Source organism: Lathyrus oleraceus, chromosome 2 (assembly GCF_024323335.1).
Source record: "Lathyrus oleraceus cultivar Zhongwan6 chromosome 2, CAAS_Psat_ZW6_1.0, whole genome shotgun sequence".
Lineage (NCBI taxonomy): Eukaryota > Viridiplantae > Streptophyta > Magnoliopsida > Fabales > Fabaceae > Lathyrus > Lathyrus oleraceus.
Window position 1 is genome coordinate 157,033,593 of NC_066580.1, and position 5,291 is coordinate 157,038,883.

The following is a 5,291-nucleotide window of genomic DNA, read 5'->3' on the forward strand; positions in this document are numbered from 1 at the left end:
TATCTTCCTGAACTGCTCGCCATGTTAAGAACTACTGAGCAGAATCTGAAGTCAAAAGGGAAGTCCATTTTGATGATCGGAAATGGAAAGAGATAGAACAAAAGGCCCACCAAGCAGGGTGATAAAGGGAAAGGCAAGGAAGTTGCCAAACCCAAACCCACCGTTGCTGCTTTAAAGCCTAGCGGAGGCATAGCAAAAGAAGGCACCTGCTTCCATTGCGGTAAGACCGGACACTGGAAGAGAAACTGCCCAAAGTACCTGGAAGATAAGAAGAATGGAGTAGAGACTTCAACTTCAGGTATTTTTGTTATTGAAATTAATTTATCTACTTCTGCATCATGGGTATTAGATACTGGATGCGGTTCTCACATTTGTACAAATGTGCAGGGACTAAAAAGGAGTAGAGATTTGGCAAAAGGTGAAGTCGACCTACGAGTTGGCAATAGAGCAAAGGTTGCTGCTTTAGCCGTAGGAACTTATGTATTGACTTTACCTAGTGGTTTAATAATTCAGTTAGAGAACTGTTATTATATACCTGCAATTAGCAGGAATATTATTTTCGTTTCTTGTTTGGACAAGTTTGGTTTTTCGTTTATAATAAAGAACAATTGTTGCTCAATTTATTTGAATGATATATTCTATGCTACTACACAAATGAACAATGGACTATATGTCCTTGATCTTGAAATGCCTACTTATAACATTAATACTAAAAGGATGAAACCTAATGAGTTAAATCTAACTTACCTTTGGCATTGTCGATTAAGCCACATAAATGAGAAACGCATTTCCAAACTCCATAAAGATGGACTCTTGGACTCTTTTGATTATGAATCATATGAGACATGCAAATCTTGTTTAATTGGAAAGATGACAAAATCTCCATTCACAGGAAAAGTTGAAATAACTAATGATCTTTTGGCCCTCATACATACTGATGTATGTGGATCACTGAACATACCAGCCAGAGGAGGTTTCCAGTACTTCATCACATTTACTGATGATTTCAGTAGATATGGTTATGTGTATTTAATGAAACACAAATCAGAGTCCTTTGAAAAGTTCAAGGAATTCAAGAATGAAGTACAAAACCAACTAGGTAAGAATATTAAAACTCTTCGATCAGATCGAGGTGGTGAGTATTTAAGCCTAGAGTTTGATGACCATCCGAAAGAGTGTGGGATCCTGTCCCAACTTACTCCTCCTGGAACACCCCAATGGAATGGTGTATCTGAGAGAAGAAATCGAACCCTGCTAGACATGGTCCGATCCATGATGAGTCACACCGATCTTCCAAACTCCTTTTGGGGACATGCACTATTGACAACAACTTACACACTTAACCGTGTTCCATCCAAAAAGGTTGAGAAGACACCATATGAGATATGGAGTGGTAAGAAACCACATATGTCTTACATGAAGATTTGGGGTTGCGAAGTTTATGTGAAACGACAAATTTCAACTAAGATTGAGCCCAAATATGACAAATGTTTATTTGTGTGGTATCCTAAAGAAACAAGAGGGTATTACTTTTACAATCCTTCTGAGGGCAAAGTGTTTGTCGCTCGAACTAGAGTTTTCCTAGAAAAGGATTTTATTTTCAAAGGAATCAGTGGGAGGAAAGTAGAGCTTGAAGAAATTCAAGAATCACAAAGCATCGATACACCTATGGAGGAATTAGAGCAGGAAACACAAGTGGTTGTGGAAGAGCAACCTGCTCAAGTAGAACAAGACCAACGTAGGTCAAGCAGGATACGTCACCTACCTGAGAGATATGGATATCTCATAACTGATCAAGGTGATGTATTACTCATGGATCAAGATGAGCCTGTGACCTACCAAGAGGCCATAACTGGTCCCGAGTCTGAGAAGTGGCTAGAAGCCATGAAATCTGAAATGGATTCCATGTACACAAACCAAGTTTGGACCTTGGTAGAGCCTCCTGTAAGAGTTAACCCTATAGGATGCAAGCGGGTCTTCAAAAAGAAGACTGACATGGATGGTAAGGTACATACCTATAAGGCAATACTGGTTGCAAAAGGATATAAACAAATTCATGGGGTTGACTATGATGAAACCTTTTCACCAGTTGCAATGCTTAAATCTGTTCGGATTTTACTTGCTATCGCTGCATATCATGATTATGAAATATGGCAGATGGATGTCAAAACTGCTTTCCTTAATGGGAATCTTCTTGAGGATGTGTACATGACACAACCTGAAGGATTTGACATACCAGAAGAAGCCCAAAAGATATGTAAGTTACAAAGGTCAATCGATGGATTGAAGCAAGCTTCCAGAAGCTGGAATCTTCGTTTTGATGAAACAGTAAAACAATATGGATTCATCAAGAACGAAGATGAGCCTTGTGTCTACAAGAAGGTTAGTGGGAGCATGATCATTTTCCTGGTATTATATGTAGATGACATATTACTCATTGGAAACAATGTCCTTACCCTGCAACAAGTAAAGTCTTGGTTGGGGAAATGCTTTTCTATAAAGGACCTAGGTGAAGCAGCCTATATATTAGGAATTAGAATCTATAGAGATAGATCATAAAACTGCTTGGCCTAAGTCAGAGTACGTGCATAGACAAAGTGCTGAGATGCTTTAACATGCATGATTCCAAGAAAGGATTCATACCTATGCAACATGGCCCGTGTCTATCAAAAACACAATCCCCTTCAACTAAGGAAGAAAGGGATCGCATGAATAAGATTCCATATGCATCTGCAATAGGATCTATCATGTATGCCATGTTATATACTCGACCAGATGTCTCGTATGCTTTAAGTGCAACGAGTAGGTACCAATCTGATCCTGGTGATGCCCATTGGGTAGCTGTCAAGAATATCCTTAAGTACTTGAGAAGGACTAAGGACTCATTCTTGATATATGGAGGTAAGGAAGAGTTGGCTGTAATTGGATACACCGATGCCAGCTTCCAGACAGATAAGGATGACTTTAGATCGTAATCTGGTTATGTGTTTTGCTTAAACGGTGGCGATGTGAGCTGGAAAAGTTCAAAGCAAGATACAATTGTTGATTCTACAACCGAGGCCGAGTATATTGCTGCCTCAAGTGCAGCAAAGGAAGCTGTTTGGATCAAAAAGTTCATTAGTGAACTTGACATAGTTCCTAGCATTGTGGATCCCATTGGTCTCTATTGTGATAACATTGGTGCTATCGCACAAGCTAAGGAGCCTAGATCTTACCAACGATCCAAACACATACTTAGGCGTTATCACCTCATTCGAGAGATAATAGATAGAGGAAATGTGAAAATATGTAGAGTACCTACACTTGACAATATTGTTGACCCACTGACAAAGCCTCTTGCGCAGCAGAAGCATGATGGCCATACTAGATCTATGGGCATTAGGGGTATGCCTGATTGGCTCTAGTGCTAGTGGGAGATTGTTGGTGTAAGCCCTAGAGGCCAATACTTTTGGTACTTGTATCGAATTATTTATTAATAATAAAAGGCCTTTTTTTATTATGTTTGTTTAATAAAGTCCCTAGAATTGCTAGTCCGTTTAATCATGAGATCACATTAAACATAAGGACACTATTCTTAAAGTATCCGTAGTCGAGCTTTATTGTGAAGTGGGATAACATTAAAGCATGAAGACTATTATGTTTATAGACTGATGATCACATCTCATGGATCATGGATAAGGAGTTATCAAGTCTCAAACATAGGTATGAATATTAAGAGTAATATTTATACTGGATTGACCCGCTATGAGAATACTATATAGAATGTTATGCAAAGTGTCATAAGTTATTCTCATGGTGATAATGGTGTATACCACTCTTCGACCTGAAACCACTGTGGACCCTAGATGTAGAGTCGAGTGCTTTATTGTTGATCCAACGTTGTCCGTAACTGGATAACCATAAAGACAGTTGATGGGTACTCCACAAAGCATGCTAAGGGACATGAGTGACCTAGATGGAATTTGCCCATCCTGCGTAACAGGATAAATGTCTATGGGCCCAATATTGAACTAGACAGGGATGACACGGTCTATGCCTTGTGTTCAATATAGACATAAGGGCAAAAGGGTAATTATACACATAATTATTATCACAGAAGGATTTGTCAGATCACATGACATTTTCGTGACTTGGGTAGCAGTGATGTGTTGCTAGATACCGCTCACTGTTTATTATGTTAAATGCGTGATTTAATATAATTGCCAACATCGCGAAAACCTACAGGATCACACACAAAGGACGGATTGATGAGAGATAGAGTAACTAAGGAACACCGTAAGGTACGATGCACTTAAGTGGTAAGGTACCACACGCTTAAGTGATTTTGGGCATATTATAAGATATGGGCCAAAATAAACTTAAGTGGGCTTTTTAGCTTGAAGCCCACACAAGTGGTTCTATAAATAGAACCCTTGGGTAGAAGCATTGTCACTCTTGCATTTTCGTTTCTCTCTCTCTCACTCAAAGCCTTCATTCGTAGCAGCTAGCACTGAGATTGAAGGAATCCGTTCGTGTGGACTGAGTAGAGGCGTTGTCATCGTTCAAGGTTCGTGATCGCCACAAGAGGTAACGATTCTATCACTGATCATGCCCATTCGTAAGGATCATTAAAGGAGAATTTTTTTAAATTCTGCTGCGTTTTGGATCGCCATTCTCCTTCACTACGAGGTTTTGATCCTCCTTTGTGATGGTACGTAGGCAATGGGTTCATCCATTCAAACAACAAAACTTGTAAATATAATTTATTCTTTTCTCATTCCCCCAATCTTTTGTACAAGTCCTTTCACAAACACCAACCTACAACACATATTTGCAAAAAGGGTTCCCTTAGAGTACTAAGGATGTTTTGGGTGCGTAAAACCTTCCCATTTCATAACCAACCCCCTTACTCGGATCTCTGACATTTTTATTAGTTTTTGATTTGAAAAACTTCTTACCTTGGCTTTTGTTCGCTTTTTAGCCTTTCCTTTGGACAAATAAAAGTGCGGTGGCGACTCGAATTGTATGTTTACTTTTGGTTTAGTCAATAAACCTGTAGGCAACGAAAACCCCGCTACACCCTCAGAATCTCTGTCTCCCCAGTGAGTTTCCCTTATGGAATGCATTATACTCCTGCGGATTTTCGGTCCCACTGATTTCTTTTTCCTTTGTGGCAATATTTCCCCAAAGAACATTAACTTTTGCATTCACGTCATATGCATCATGAGGTCTCTTAGGGACCAAAATTTGTTTCTCTATGTTGTTATTTAAGCCCATTCTACTGAGTCGAGCCGAAGATTTTAACCTTCACC